The sequence below is a fragment of the Patagioenas fasciata genome, chromosome 11, assembly GCF_037038585.1.
Source record: "Patagioenas fasciata isolate bPatFas1 chromosome 11, bPatFas1.hap1, whole genome shotgun sequence".
NCBI lineage: Eukaryota > Metazoa > Chordata > Aves > Columbiformes > Columbidae > Patagioenas > Patagioenas fasciata.
This window is the reverse complement of record NC_092530.1, coordinates 21,270,004-21,286,300: the sequence shown is the minus strand read 5'-3', so window position 1 is coordinate 21,286,300 and position 16,297 is coordinate 21,270,004. Positions and strand designations below refer to the sequence as shown.

General features: G+C 50.4%; 1 long non-coding RNA gene across 5 annotated transcripts in view; it reads left to right on the top strand.

Annotated features, from left to right (window-relative positions):
* Window positions 1-7,283: 7,283 nt before the first annotated feature.
* The window catches only part of LOC139828851 (uncharacterized), a 12,402-nt gene continuing 3,388 nt past the window's right edge, over window positions 7,284-16,297 (top strand). For 3 of the 5 annotated variants that reach the window (XR_011740896.1, XR_011740898.1, XR_011740897.1), the window contains exon 1: window positions 7,352-13,026. This is a non-coding gene — a long non-coding RNA (uncharacterized lncRNA). The other 2 variants (XR_011740899.1, XR_011740900.1) reach the window with 2 other exon arrangements.

Sequence of the window (16,297 nt, the reverse complement as noted above, 5' to 3'; positions counted from 1 at the left end):
ACAGGTTGGGTGATGTGATGGAAGGTGAAATTCAGTGTGGGCGAGATGGGAGCTGCACTCACAGAAGGAGCAACCCCAGTGCATCTGCCCCTACCTGGGGCTCGGCATTTGCGCTGCAGGAGGGGGTGACGAGCACCCACCTCCATGACAAAGCAGCACATTTTGGGCTGCTCTGTGCATCCCCCACGGGTAGGGTCCAGCCAGGGCAGGGTGCCAAACTGCACCGTTCCCAACCGCGCAGGCGGAGAAGGTGCGTCAGTAGCCACCTCCCTGGAAGCTGATGCCTGCTGTTCTGCCATGGCTCTCCCACCGCCCTTGTGGGCTGCAACCCATGAGACACCCACCTTTGTGCCTTGCCCAGCACCCACATGGCCAACAGACACGCTTTGGGCTCAGAGACCTCCCTTCTGCAAACGACCGGGACAGCCGTTCTGCCAGCAACTGGGAGCATCGTCTTGCTCTTGGAGCACTTAGTCTTCCTTCCCCAAGCAGAGATCTCCCTGCCCCTCCCTCAAAAACCACTAATTGTTTCTCACATTTTTCAGCATCCATGAAATATGTAATAGTGGGCAAACTCAGACACTGTCTGCGCTTTTTAAATTGTGCAGCCCACATGGTGGATGGGGATCTGCGGTCCGCAGCAGCTTGGACACACGTGTGTGTTTCTGCAGGCAGCTCTGCTCTGTCCCGTCACACCCGGCGGTGTGTCCCCCAAAGGTACCATCTGCAAACAGACCCATTCCCAGCAGGACTGGCTCTGGGGCTGGCATGGGGCCCGATCCCGCACCCCATCCTAAGGGCAGCCCCGGGTTCCTGCCTGAACCTTCTCCTCGCTGCCTGCACACCCGTCTGCCACCCCCTGAGAGCAACGTCTTATTGCACCCATTTCACTTGACATTTCATGGAAGCACGGATGAGCACTGAGAGCAGACAGAAGCACTAATTTAGGAAAAGTACTAATTAAACATATTCTGGGTGGTCTCATTTTGGTGTTCTGCCTTTGGGGTTAGACTGGTTTTGCTGCTGCTTCCTTCTCTCCCACGTTTTCTCCTCTCTTGCCTTTCCCAGCGCATTTCTACCTACAGCCGTCCCCGCAGGGGATTTGCACAGCGGCTGTCCTGGTGTCTGGGGGGTCGCAAAGCCCCACTGGCTGCCCTTTGCAGGAGTTCATCTTCACGTCCCCGGGCTGAGTTGTACCTTTCCCCTGCACGCAGAGCCCTGCTCACCTGCAGCTTCACGCACAAGCCAGGGCTGGTGACAGGTACAGAGACATGGAGGCATCACAAGCTCCAGGAATGACTGCAGCTTTCAGAGACAGACGTCCGGTGATGATGCTAAGCAATTGTTTCCTTATATCACTTCTTTCTCTATGAACAATGCTACAGTTTGCAGTTTCGGTGGAAAGCATAAAGCTTTTATTAGATTTCACTGGAATTGGGCCAGATGTGGCAAGTAAGTGTCTGGTCCTCTGTCCCAAATGGCACTATTTTAAGTGCATTTGCAAGCTATGGGTAGTGCAGTCATTCTCTGCGCTGCATGCAGGTTTTGGCCTCCCACACATCCAACATTTCCTCTTTGCACCTAGGACAACAGGAGAAATATGATTTGAAGCCTGTTTTGCCACTGCTTCTGTGCTGTGCATTGCTGAATTAATTCCTGCTGCAGGCTTGCAGTTTCGCACAGAAAGCCAGCTGAAAATATCAGTTTTCCTGTTATATCAGCATAACAAAGACTTTTGCAAATGTCTGTTGTTAGGACAGGTTTGTATTGCAAATGTCCCTGTCTAATCTACAGCTTTCTATCATGACATTTTGCTTTGCCAGGAGAGCACAATATTTACATGTACATGCCCACAGTACTGCTTTTCTGACAGAATACTGTATTAATGACAAATTGCAAGCTTGGTAACACAAGTCAGAATAAGTTTTAAACGTGCTGGCTCTAGGGAAGTAAGAAGCTTGTTTAGACACAGAAAAACCACAACAGCAGACAAAGTCATTGAATGCCATCTGAATAAGTATTGATCTTCAAAACTGCTAACAGCTTTGCAATCAGAAGCCGGAGAGCTGCTATAATAGATAACTTCTCAGCGCTGTTTCAAACGCATGAAAGTAGCTTTGCTTTCAGGATGTGAGCAGCTCTTCACTTGCGGATCAGCCCATCTTCTGCCGGTGGCACTTGCTTAAGGACGAAGCCAGAAGACATCTCCACGGCCAACACGCTGGCGCTTACCCTATAGACAACCATGTTTCTGCTTCTCACAGCAAGAGGAAACAAAGCAGAAAGTGCTCCAGCCCTTTTTGGGGTGACCTTGATGTGCAATTCTCCTCCTGCACCTCCGAGAGCTGCTTTTTGTATCCTCCGCCTCCTCTCATGTGGCATCAAAACCTTCACAGCAGTTTTGGGTCGTGTCTCGCACAGCAGCATCTTCTGCTCTGCCCTCCTTTCTGTGCTTGCTGTATTTGATGCAACCATGGGGAGAGCTCACGCTCCGGCCAAGCACTCAAACCCAAAAGGGTTGGAAATATCCAGGGAAATGTGTCCAAGCTGACCCGGGGCTCTGCACAAGCCCCAGTCGCAGCAGCGATGCGAAGGGTTTGCCTGAGACAGGCTGGAGTATCTCACTCTTCCCAGTCCTGAATTTAGTTAGAATATTTTACAGGCAATTTTCTATCGAGATGTCAGCTGCACTATCAACCCACCCCCTCCCCTGCACATAATCAAAATATTTTGATAACCGAAAAATGTCAGGCAATAGAGCAAATTTTGCAGTAAATAAATAGAGCAAATAACTGTGAAGACAAGGAGGGGAGGAGTGGGGAGCTGGTGCCTCTGCAGAAGGTTTCCATCCCCGAACAACAAAAAGATCTTTTGAAATTACTGTTTTGACAAAAACAGTTATTTTCTACAAAAATACCCTCCCTCTAGTGGAAAAAGGAGGCGAGTGGTAGGGAAGCTCACGCTGCTGGTTCACACCTCTCTGCTTTGGAGGGCCAGCGCTCCCTCCGCGAGCTCGGCACAGCCCCACCAGACAGACCAAACCACCCTCTGTAGCAGAGAAGTAGTGAATAGATGAATCGCTTGGCAAACGAGCCCTCAGCCAGATACTAAACATATACCAAATATGTGTGACAAATTGCAATGACAAGGTTGCGCTGGCAGGCTGGATGGCGGGTAATGAAATCCCTGTCCAGACAGTGCTACACTCCGGGCACTCTTTGAGCCAAGAGAAGGCAAGAGATGCTGCCAAAAACCCGTTGGAGTGACCACCACACCCATTTTCCACACTGTGGTAAGCGGCCGAAGCTGCTACAAACACTGACAGTGCCCGAAAAGCCAGGGTTGGGACTGTCATGCTATGTGCAAAGCTGGGGAAAATTGCAAACTGCCAGGGCTGGTGCATGAGGTCAGATGAAGGAGATTCATTATTAAAAAAAAACAACCAAACAAAAAAAAAAAAACAAACCCACACAACAAAACAAACAAACAAAATCACAAACAAAACCCTCACAAAAACCCAAAACAAACACAAACCACAAACAAACATACAAACAAAAACAACCCTTGGGTCTGCCTGCAGTGGACTGAAACACCGGAGCAAAGGTCAGTGCAGAAGCTGGAGCTTAAGACGGTAGTTTACTGCACTGCATGGTGCAATGTAATAAATGAAAGTCATGGTTCCCTGTGCTGCACATGGGGGAACCATGAGCTGCTGTGCCCCCCGCCACCGCCCCGAGCTGCTCACCCACCCCACTGTGCCCTGCACAGCCCTGTAGGCACAGGGACCCTCATTCCATGCCAAACCCCAGTGCTGGGATGCAGTTTGGGGCTGGGATGCAGTTTGGGGCTGGGATGCAGTTCGGGGCTGGCCAGATGCTCACCCAGAAGGAGATGCAGTTTGTTAGCCCAGCTGCTGTGGCAGGTTTCCCAGTTGGGCAGTGGGGGGTGGCAGAAATCATAGAATAGAATCATGGAATAGTTTGGGTTGGAAGGGACCTTCGAAGCTCATCTTGCCCAACACCCCTGCCATGAGCAGGGACATCTTCACCAGCTCAGGTTGCTCAGAGCCCCCTCCAGCCTGGCCTGGGATGTCTCCAGGGATGGTTCATCCACCACCTCTCTGGGCAACCTGGGCCAGTGTTTCAGCACCCTCACACAAGGCTCTCACTACAACAGGAAAGCCAGGGCAGCGCAGGCAGCACAGCTCACAAACCCAGGGGTTACTTTTGAAGAGAAGCCCTTTTTCCCCTCTGATGTCCTTTGTCCCACCAAAGGGCACATCACCTCCAAGCTTTTTGCTTTATTCTCCTTCCACTTGCAGACAGCGAAGGTGAGCCTGGCGTTTGGGCTGCACTGGACAAACAGAATTGGGTCTCTTCAGAGGAATTTTCCTGCCTTTGCCGCAAACCTGCCGCACAGAAGTGGTGCCCACGGCTTGTGACTGCACAAGGAGCAGAAGCACTTCAGCGGGCTGTGTTTAATACGTGCGGTGCAGGGGCGTTTATTATTTTAACTGGTTCCATAGCTGCCACCTCTACAAAGGCATCGCTTTTTGACTATCTGACAAGCCCCAACCTGGCCAGGTGTCTGTACCCCGCGGGTGAGGGAAAACCAGCAGGTCTTGGCACCTTTTCCACTTTCTCTGGAGCAAATGGTGGATGCGGGGAGCCCCGAGGGGCAGTGCCCAGGCAGGGGCCCCGGCAGGTGAGCCCGTGGGAGGGCAGCGCGGGGAAAGGCAGCAAACAGCCCCACTGGAGTATTTTGGGCTTTCTGCTTCCAGCCCTAGTGATCTGCAGGGCACATCTCTGCTTGGAGAAGGTGGCCATAAAGCATCCATCTGCAAAAATATCCCAGCAAACACAGTCTCTCGCCCTCCCCCCCAGTTTCTGCGAGCAGCACTCATTCCTTGCTCTCGCTGTAGATCCGGCACGCCGAGTCCTTCCTCCCCAAGAGTATTCTCCCTTTACAAAGCAAGATCATAAAGCAGTGACATAATCCAAGCTTGGCAAACACTTTTGCTGATGTTAAGCCAGTGCCTTTCGTGGTTCTCACTGCTGCTTTTGAGTCCATGATATAGATGGCGCAACCGGCTGATTAAATGTGCAGGAGCCTCCCAAGATACCATTTCATTTGAAACGCTGACATTTATATTTGACATTCCAATAAGTGTGGGGCCTTTTTTTTTTTTTAATTAGTTCTCACAAGGGTGCGGGTCAGACACAGCTACACAATGAAGTTCTCCATAGAATAGGTACGAATCAAACAGACGACTCCCAGCCAGACTTCCCAACCCATCTACCTTGCAGCAGAGACTCGAAGCCAAATTAATTAGAGGCCACCCACAAGTAGACGTGAGAGGTGTAGGTGAATCTCTTCACCCGTTCATTCCCCACCACATCTGCTGAGATTTCGACATACACGCTAAGGGTGAGTGGGATGCCTTTGGTGCTAAATAAATGACTTGATTCCTTTCGTTTTGACACCACTCAGCAAGGCTGAGTAGTAAACAATAGTAGTAATGTGGAAAAAAAGAAAAAAAAGAAACAGACATGATGCCTCAATGAAGAGGTGTGATTGTTGGCAAAACATGTCCTGTTTGAATTTATGGGATGTACAGAGTCTTTTTATTAGGGATACTTTTTGCTATTAGCATAATAAAAAGAAAAAAAAAGACCAATTGTTTCTGCCATCTGCGAAAACTCTCGGTGGAACAGGCAGAAATCCAGGAATAATTAAGAAAATAATAGTGCACACCCAACAAGAAAAACATTATTTGTTTAAAGATGAAGTCCCTCCAGAATACTTGGTAGTGATTGTATTTCTTTCAAAAGGGGGAAAAACCCTTCTAAATGAAAAGCAGCAGCCAGCAGCTAGTTTCTAAGATCTCAAGTGGAAAAAAAGCACAGCGCCGTAATACCTTTCGGTGGTAAAGGCTTTTTCCATTTTCACCGCTCTTATCAGCTTTTGTAAGTTGCAAAACAATAGTGTTTTGCCCTTACATGTTTCCATCAGAGGATCAGCAGCACTCCACAAAGTGTAATTAATTGAGCTTCACTGCTCATCTGTGAGAACCGAGCAATTATATAGCAACAGGGTTTGGGGGTTTTTTTTGTTGTTGTTGTTTGGGGTGGGAGTAAAAGTAAAAACTGCAACGTGAAGATTACGAACCCACCAAGTCAATAGGAGACTTCACAGCTTTGCCCATTCCCAGTGATGGACACCACAAACCTGGAAGTACCCAACTTCCAGACCCGGGTTCTCCCTTGGGAAGGGTCTGCTCTGCCCCAGTGTCGCTTTTCCCCAGGCCTCAGCTTGCACAAATCACCATCCTCCCAAGCTCTGGCTCTTAAGATTCAAAAATCTTCAGAAAACCATGTCTCTAAACCACCTGTTTTCCTCGCAAGTGTCTCGTGGTACCAGTCTGCACCCAGGATGTGGGCCCCAAAATCCTGCTGCCCTCTCTGCTGTGTGGCTCTGGGCAGGTGATGAAGCTGTGCCCACCGTGCACGGGAGCATGGCAGGGAACATCTCCTGAGCCTGCGGGTGGGGGAACAGCTGCAGATCAGTGTTTGTGGAGAACTCAGGTCACAGTAGTGGGGAGGAAAAAGAAATCATAAACCTCAGTCTGGTATCGTGCACAGTGTGTGGACAGAAGCACACGCCAAATAACAAAAAAAAAAAAAAAAAAAAAAAATCATTTTTTTCACCCAAGTAGGACTGAAAAAGCATCATCCCTCCCCTGGACAGTTTACGTGAGGCCATAAACCACAGAGGGGAGAGGCAGTGGAAGGAGGCTGTTTGCACGAAGGGCAAAGCGGAGCTTCCCCATCAATCCTGCGCAGCTCTTGCAAGTTATTTATGTTTTCCCCCGGGGATGGTTTTGTCCTGCACGCAGCTTTGTGCCGCCGCGGAGCCCTGGCTCACCCCGCTCTCACGGTCCTGATGGCACCGCCGTGGCACCGGAGCCAGGGGCAGGTGAATCCACCTCCCCGGGGCCATCACCACCTCCCGCCTCCGCTTCCCCGGCCCCGGCGCGACCCGCGGGGCTGCGCTCCGAAAGGAGGCGGTGTCCGCACCCATCGGGATGCTCAACCCCAACCCAACCGCGGCCGGGACCGGGAGCCGCCCGCCCGGCTCCCCGCGGGAGCATCGCCCGGTCCGTCCCGTCCCGTCCCGCACGGAGCCCGGCGGCCGCCCCGCCCCGCCCCGTGCCCGGCCCCGTCCCGCCCCGGCGGGCGGTGCTGCCACCGCCCCCGCTCCCAGCAGCCTTTGCAACCGCCTACAATGAAATTTGCGAAGTTTTTTCGGTTTCGGCGCCATTTTCGAGTGGACTCGGAGGTGAGGAGGGAGGGCGGGCAGGGCGGCGGGGCCGGGGCGCCGCGGAGGGCCAACCGCCGCCCCCCCCTCTTCTCCTCTCCCCTCTGCGGGCGGGACGGCTCGGCTCGGCCCGGCCCGGCCCGGTCCGGCTCGGCTTGGCTCGACGGGGAGGGGGCGGCGGGACGGGGCGCGCTGCGCTGCCCGCCGGCCGGGACGCAGCGGGGGGAACACGGCGCGGTCCCTCCCGCCGCCTCCCCCGCGCCGCCGTGGGCGGGGTCGCACCGCTCCCCGTGGAGTGGGCACACACACACGGGCCCGGGAGAAACTTGGAGGAAAAAGAGGGGGGGAAAAAGCCGTAAAAAAACTTTTTGCGGCGGGCGCGGGGGGGGTGGGTGGGGAGAGCGGCGGCACCGCCAGCGCCCCCCGCCCGCCCGCGCGGCGACGCACAAAGGCGGCCCGGGGGGGTTTGTGGAGGTCGGCGGCCCCGGGGGGCGGCGGAGCGGCCGGTGACGCAGCGGGCGGTGACAGGGCGGGCGGGGCGGTGGTCCCGCCGCCGGACCGTTAGGGCGGGAGCGGCGCCTTTCCCCGCGCAACGCGCGTCCCGCGGGGGGAGGACGGTTCCCACGTGGGTGCGGGGCGCCGGCCACCCCCCGGACCCCTTTTCCTTATGAGTTTTTTGTTATTAGCAGTTTTTTCTCTCGTTGCGGGAGCCGCTCCCGCAGGTGTGGCTGCGGCTTGGCTTCCCCCCCCCCCCCCTTTTTTAAGTCGTTTTCCTCCTTTATTTTTTAAAGCAATCTGGGGCGGACTGCCGGCCCCACTGCGTCCTGGCGTGGGGCCTGAGCTCCCCCACATCCACCCGTGCTCATCCCCCACTCCTGCTGCCGAACGGACACACGTGAGAAAATAGTTTTATGCATTAAAAAAAACCCCAAACAACCAGTATAACAAAAAAAAAAAAAGCAGCGAAATAATTACTTTTTTTTTTTTTTAATTAAACAACACCTAACTTTTGCTATTTTATATATTTTTTCCCTCTTGCTGATTACTTGCTTTGTACAGGAAATTTGAATATCCTGGCAAAGGCCGACTTCCAAGTGCAGCTTTGCTGCGCTGGGTGAGCTGCGGTAGCGATGCGCCGTGCTGGGGGATTTTCCCTTTTTAATTGATCCTAAATGCAATATTTTTCCCCACACGTGCGTCACGTACATAAAGACAATTACTGTGCTGAGTTTTCCAAGGTTAAAACATTAATTACTCTCAAAAAAAAAAGGAAAAAAGAAATTGTGTGTTGTACGCCTGTGTACGTGTGTAGGTGAGGGACCATCTGCCAAGTTTCATCATCTTTTGCTCTGAAGAAATCCAAAGAACTGCGGTGCTCACCATCAACTGTGGAAGTCTGTGTTTAGTTAATCCACTTTGGTGGGATATGCAGTAAAACTGCAACTGCTAATGTAATAAATGAAGAATAAGAGGGAAGCTTTGGGTAAATGCTTCAGGCAAACTGACCCAAATATTAAAAAGAAAAATACTGTGCACTTGGTGCATTTTGAATTAATGCTCATCTGACAATTTATTTTTCTTCTGTTCTTAACGAATACACTTTATAGGAGTCAGGCTTCCAGACCCGTCTCTTGTGTTTTAAAACTGGATAAGATGACAATGCAAAAAAAATGGAAGTAATGAGAAGCATCGTACTTTTCTTCTCCTCAGCAGTGTTGAGAAAAAACTGTGGATCCTGGAATTTTACTCTGGATTTTACTGGTTTTCTGGAGTACTGTAAGTTGACATCTTACCCCGCAGGCCTTCGCGAGCACCAGTAGCTCTCCCTCGTGTTAACAGCCCCGTCTTGATAAATACGGTCGATCCCGCTCGTAACAATATCAGGGTCGAGTTTCGAATCGAGTAAAGTTAACGAATATTTCTTGCATTATTTGAATTTGCCCTTTGTAGCTGCGGTTTGGTTTCGGGTGTTCTGCCCCACCTAAGAGCACGTTAACGTCGTGCGGTTTAACGTGCGAGAGGTACGCCGTGCTAAAATTAAAATGTAGCTCAAGCATGCTGTTATTTATGTGAAATACGTGCCACTTCTCTGACCTTTTTTCTGGGTAAATCTGCGAGAAAAAAAAATAAATTTTTAATAATAAAGGGTGAGAAATTATCTGCTCTCATACAGCTTTGACATATGGGAGGAAAATAGATTATTTTGTCCCACCCAGGCTGAAGTCTCAGCTTGATGAAACGTGTAAGGTTGATTCCCTTCCTCGTGCTGTGTGTGCGGAGGAGATGGGCTGCAGGTCCCCCCGCGCACCCCAGCGCCGCGGCTCCGTGCGGTTCCCACGTCCTTTAATAGTCGTTTCTCTCCCGCAGCCCCGCGAGGCGAGTCCTGTCGAAACGTAATAGCTGGAACCATGTGGTGGTTGTCGATCAAGCGTTGGGGCTGATTCCAGCTATTAGCCACATCTGTAAATATTAATTACGTGAATTTTGTTTGAATTTCGTTACTCAAAGGAAGGCAGGAATGAAAGTGGTGTGATTTTTCTTTCCAGACCCGGGCAGATATGAAGTGTTTCAGTAGTGCTACTCACCCCCGTATTTTCATTTTGTTACCGTAATTGTGTCTCAGTAATTACTGTCTGAGACCTCCAGCTGTAACGAGATGATCTATTTTCGTCTTTTTGTAAAATAGTAAATGCCTTTTTTATTTTTTTTTTATTTTATTCTTCTTTCAGATGAGAACAGTGACTTCAGGATTTGTTTGTTCATGTCCCCTGAAAAACTGTTCGATAGCAGAGTTGGTTTTCTGTTTGTTTTGGTTTTTTGTTGTTTTCTGTGCTTTACATATATAGGAAATGCCTAATACTTGTCATTGAGTTTACCTAGCCCTGAAGTTAGTGAGTTGGTGAAGGTTCTGTATGCAAATCCGTCCTGTCATGGGCTCGTATATTTATTTCCTTTCCCTTGGTGCTCTTTCTCACTTTTGGTTTTTTATCTTCTTCCTTTTTTTCTTTTCTTTTTATCTGTGCAGTGTCAGGAGGGACTGGGTTGTGTTTTAAGGGAGCCCTGCATTTCAGGGTGAATTTTAGTTCTGTGTGTGTTTGGGCTTAGGGTGGCGGGGGGGATGGTTTTCACTGAATTGCCCAATATACCTTGGCAAGCAGCAGTTGCACTGTTTTGTGAACTACATTAATAGATTTCTGTGTATTCAAGTCCTCCAATTGTTTGGGGGAATTAATTAAACCTCTGTAGGTGTCTGGCTTATATAGATGGCGGGTAGAAGTCTCGATTTCCAGAAATAGCTGGTGTGTGGAGCCTGTGGCAGCAGAAGAGCTCTTGCATCAAGGTGGAACTTTTGGGGCAGTTCTGCTACTTGGGACCCCCAGTTCCCAGCTGTGCTGGGGTGCTGCTGTAAGGCTGGGGGTGCCCTGGGGAGCTGCCTCCCCCTCATGGAGAGGCTGAGCACCCAACAGTGCCACCAGAAAAAAAATCCAGCCTCCGAATAGCCTGTCTGCATCTTACATGTCAGGGTGGTTTATCACCAAAATCAGTGTAAATCAGATACTTCCTTTGCATCTGTTCTGTCCGGAGCAATGGGTTGCCCTTGCTGTGGCTGTTTTAAGCCTCTTGGGCCCCCAGAGCTCCTGCTGGTTTGGGCCTGCAGGGCCTGTGCAGCACCAGGGTTGTGATTTGGGGTTCCCCCTGCTCCTTGGGTACCGCTCCCGGCAGCAGCGGTGCTGGTGTCCCCGGCAGCTGGATTGGGGACGGGTGGGGCGCGATGTCTGTTCACGTGCTGCTTCGCAGTCTGCCCTATCCAAAAGTGGAAACTTGATTTATTTTAATAGATTTCTTTTTTCCCTCAAATTTTAAAAATATGTACAGCCATCTGTGCGTGCCCGGGGAGGTGACCCCTTCCCGAAGCACGGGGTGCCCCTGAGCACCTGGTAACCCCTTCTGTGTGTTGCTCCCTAGTTCCATTGAAACAGCGGTGGCCTGGTGCCCGGGGAGGGTGAGTGCAGAAGGAGCCGATGTGCCAGCGTTCCAGGTGAGCTAGGAAGGTGAGTTTGTGTGCCCAGCCCGCTCCGAAATACCTGCGGCATCTGTGTCCCTCGGGATAAACGCAGGTTCCTCCCAAATGCGTGTCCCTTCTTGGGCGCTGCAGATGATGCCTCGGAAAGACTGAGGTAGGTCATCCTGCTCAGCTGCCGTCCTCCTGATTAAATATTGAGAATACAAAGCACAAACTTAAGTCTGGAAGAAGCGAAAGCGTGAGATGGGGATGATTAAAACACAGAACTTTCTGTTGCTTAAAATAACAATGCTGTCATGTTAGAAGCACGGATATTTTCTCAGATACGTATTTCACTGCCTATCCCAAATTTCCACTTGCCCAATACTCGATGTGAATGTTGATCTCTCTGTGCTAGAGAATAAGCAGGTGGAGGTGTATTGAACCACGCTTTGGAAACACCTCCTTGCTGAAGAAAGCTCTTGCCCCCCTTGTTGGACGAGGCTAAATAGTGGTTTTTATATATATGTGTGCGTGTATATGTATATATAAAAACATTCATTAAAACCTGAACCTCAAACACAATCAAAATGGATTCTAGAGCTGAGTGTGTTTGCTGTTGTTTTGGGGTTTGAGTCACTTGAAGAGCTGATAGAAATAGGACTATACAGGCACGGTCAATCGAAACACTGTTACAGGAATAATTAATGGTAAAATTATGTGTTTTTTCATTTTAGCTTGTGCGGGTTTAACTTTCTCTGGGTACTTGCTGACTTCTTTGCAGTAAATAGCAATCACTCATTGGAGAGTTGGACCTGGTGCTGTCGGTACTGAGGACATTGAAGTGGCGAAAAAAAATACTGCTTTTTGGTTGGCAAATATTTGATTTAAAATTTGCAATAGTTTGGCATGGGTCACGAGAGCTTTTGAAATTCCTGTTTTTAAGTTTGCTAAACAGGCAGGGACCCGGAGGAGGACAAACTGACGCGTTCAGCGCGAGGGGACGGCACAAGCGTTTGAACTGACGGCGGCGGCGTTTCTGACATTGTTCAGGGGCTTTTTTTGTTGTTGTTGTTGTGGGGTTTTTTTTGTGATGCTGCTTTTTAAGAAAATGAATTGAAGGAAGTTGTCACATAACTGGGGGGCGAAAGAAAAGTGGAAAGGAAACACAAGAAATGTCAGGCTGTCTGCACGGCCCTGGGCTGGCGCGTCAGTGCCCCGGCTGCTGCCTGCGGGCAGGGGAGGCCAGGAACTTCCAGGGTGTCTTTAATTTCTGGTCACATAAGGTTTGTCCATTGAAATAGTAAGTAATCAAGCTTAAAAAAAAAAAAAAAAAAAAGGTGGTATTTTAGGTTTCTCAAAAGTCAAATAAAAAAATATTTTAAGGAGAACTTTAAAGGTTTGAACTGTTGGAATCTGGATTTAAATGTTAACATTGCGACTCTTGGAAAGTCCTTGATGTTCAGCAGCCCCTAAGAGGAAAAGGACAAGGTAACATTTCCCCAGAGACTGGAAGGGCCAGGAAGGTCTGTGGGATCTGCTGCGAAAGGGATTTGCTGAGACCTGGATTTTTTTTGGGGGGGACACACACAGTTTATTTCTGATTTTGTATCTGAAACTGGTTTGTTTGCACTGTGTAACTTCTTGTTCTCTTATAGTTACAGACTTTCTGACAGCGCCTGGGAAGGAAAAAATGTCTCGTGATGGTAATGCATGCATGTTAAATGTCTTCATTGTAGAGTGTTCTTCAGTACCTTATATCATGGTTAAAAAATATATATATCTATTCAAAATATCATTTGGAATGTCAACATTCAGTGGGCTTTGAGGAGATGTAGCAGCACATCATGGTTTGTAGGGACAAGGAGATACAGACCATTCTGGGCTGCCTCATTACCTCAAGGATAAGACAAGAAAATGAGCTTCTGGTTATCATAGATGTGGAAGCTAACGCATTCCCATGTATCTCTTTAGTTCAGTTGAACAGGTACGTGTAGATAAGTTTTCTTGGCGCTTTTCTCTGTGCACATCCTTCGCAGCGACAAATACATTCCCCATGAGTTTGTGTGTGTGTCTCAGCGGGGCTGGCCCTGCAGGTAGGAAGGACTCATAGCTCCTTTTGTTCTCCAACATGGGCATGGCCAGCGTTGGCTGGGGCACCGTGCCTTCAGCTGGCGCCTCGCCCCGCACCTCTTGCTCTCCCGTCCTTTCCCCAGCAAAGGATCAGCCAGGTACTTTGTTTCCCTGTGTTTGGGGTGAAAGGGGGGTCTGGAGGCAGTGACGAGGCACTGGGATGCAGAGCTGTCAGCAGTGCTCTAGCAGCACGTAAATACTGGAGTTTGGGATTGCCTGTTGCTCTCCAGTATTGCATTGCTGCTTTAGTGAGGCTGGAAATCGGTCCCTGCCCCAGGAGCCAGGGCTCTGGCTCTCGGGGTGCCCCCTCGGCACCCCACAGTACCTTCCACCCTCCTGCTTTGGGCTCTTGTCTCCCACACCAATAAACCACTGCGGAGGCAGCAACGAACGAGGGCTTGGTGTCGTTAATGGGGAGGGGGCTGCACCCTGACACCCCTGTGCTGGTGGGTACACGATGCCCTGTCCCAGGGATGAAGCAGGCAGGGAGCACTGCCAGGGCTGGGAAATGCTGCCAAGCCCTTCCCCAGCATCACCTGGGGGTGTGGGGGACATGGTGGGCGTGTGAGGACTGGTGGGGACATGGGGACCAGAGCTTCAGCTGGGTGGGAAGAAGGAGGGATGCTTTGTTCCTGGGTTGCTCCAGAGGGAACCATGTGAAGGAAACATCTTTCCCCAGCCACTGTTGGGGTACTCAGGTGGGACGTGGCCAGGGTGAGGGGCTGCCAGCGGACGATAGCCAACATTTGGCAGCACTTGGGAAGAGTTTGGTGGGTCTGCAGGTCCTGGAGAGCCTGGGGGCTTGACTGCAGACCCATCACCTCAGCAGTGAGCTCTGGAGTGAGCTGAACCCTCAGGTGAAAGGGTGTTTTCTCCAGTTCTGCCCTTGGGATATCGCCATCTCCAGCTTCTCAGCCCAGGTGGGAGCGAAGAATGGCCACAGGGGCCAGCATAGAATTGGGGATGCTCCTGGGAAGGGAAGGGATGGGATGGTGCTTTCCTTGTCAAGCATCTCTTCTCGCCATCCCGTGTCCTGCAGTGGTGCTGCAGCATTGACAGCCCCCATCTGCAGTCTCCTGTTGGGCGCTGCTGGCTGTGAATCCCCAAACATTTGTTTTTACTGCTATTTTTGGGAAATAATAAATCACAGTCAATAGCCGTGGGGTGGGGGAAATGTCCTCTTGTTGATTTACAGCTTAATCGCAGCTCCCGGTCTGTGGGGTGAGTACCAGTACCCCCAGGAGCTGGGCACATGGGACCCCCCAGCACACAATGTTTTCCTAGCCCAGGAGGTGCAAAAGGTGTGTGGAGCAGCTTTTTAGAGCCTCTGCCCACAAACGGGTCAAAATCACGATATTTGGACGCAAAACCAACCCATTTCAGATCAGACATTGGTATTTCACTTGTGCCTGTTAAACCGTTTATTCCTGTTTTCTACAAGTCAAGCCTGTAATCGCCATGTAAAATATTGCTTTCCTTCAGGAAAACAACTTAATAACTTGATTTATGGGGAAATTGGTCAGTAAAGTGATGAATTCTGTACTTCTATGCTGTTATTAATGTCACATGAGATTCTTTTTTTGCAAAAGTTTTCTGTTGGCATTTATAGGTGGAGTGTTAAGAGTTAAAAATCGGGTTTATTCCTCCTTTTTAGATCTCTTTGTTGCGATCAGTTTGATCTTAGCTAGAAAAGAGATTTCCACCTCTTTCACAAATAGACTCTTGCTAAAACCGCTTTCAGGCCTCAGTCTCCTGCCAGCAGCAAAACAACCAGACAGTAGCAGGGGAGTAAAAGCACCGCGCAGTTTTCAAAGCAGCGGGCAAGCAGATCAGTTAGAGGCTGAATCAAGCCAAGTGGGGAAAAAAAATGGTCCCAGGAGAGGCAGAAAAAGGCTGGGACAGCGGCACCGAGCCGTGGGACGGTCCCTGCCTGACCGCAGCTCCGGGGGATGGATGTGCCATGGTTGGGGATGTGGGACGGGGGCTGAGGGCATGGCATGAGGCTTCATATCCATCACAGCATCCCCTCTGCTGCTCCTGGGTGCCCTGTGAGCCTGTCTCTGCTCCGAATATTTCAGGATGTTGCCAGTTATTATACAGAAAGCCCTGGGGTGCAGGTGTCTAGCAGAGCTTTTCTGTCCAAGGAGCTGGGGGAGCTCCTGTCATTGCTTTTCGTTAAATGTAGAAGTTTGCCCTCAACGTGTCTGCAGGTTGACTTCACTACTGCATTTGAGCACAAACCACTGCAGGGGGGAACAAAAACCAGACCCACCACAATAGACATCGCTGGTCTGCCTGAGTCCCGGGGCCCCTGCTCGCGGGCGCTGTGCAGCCGTGCAAAGCAGATTGGGGGACTTCTGTTTGCGTAGGGTAAAGATGTATGTTTTGTTGTTTGAATGTGAAGTCTGCTGCATCGGGAACATGTGGCCACGGTGGAGGAAAGATCTTTGATCTTCCTCAGTAGTTTTTGGTGTGATTTTCTGAAGCTGGAAGGCAACAGTTCCCTGTGGCAGGTTCCCTGCAGCACATCCTTACACCACTGCGGGGCTGCTGTGTTGAGGAGATGACACTGGATGTGCTTGGGAATCACACACTTCTACACCAATCTTTTCAATTTCACTCATCCCGAAACCCTCCCACGTACTCAGAGCAGGGTTACGTACTCAGAGCGGGGTTACGTTACTCTGCTCACAGCACCAGGTGCCTCCGTTAGAGAGACGGTGCTGTGGGAGCCAAATGAGGTGTTGCAGATTCCTGTAAACACTAGAAAAGCAACCCCAAAAGCCACCTTATCTACCTTCAGTATTTTCCTGCTCGCCTCCTTTGATGCAAAAGGAATTTTTG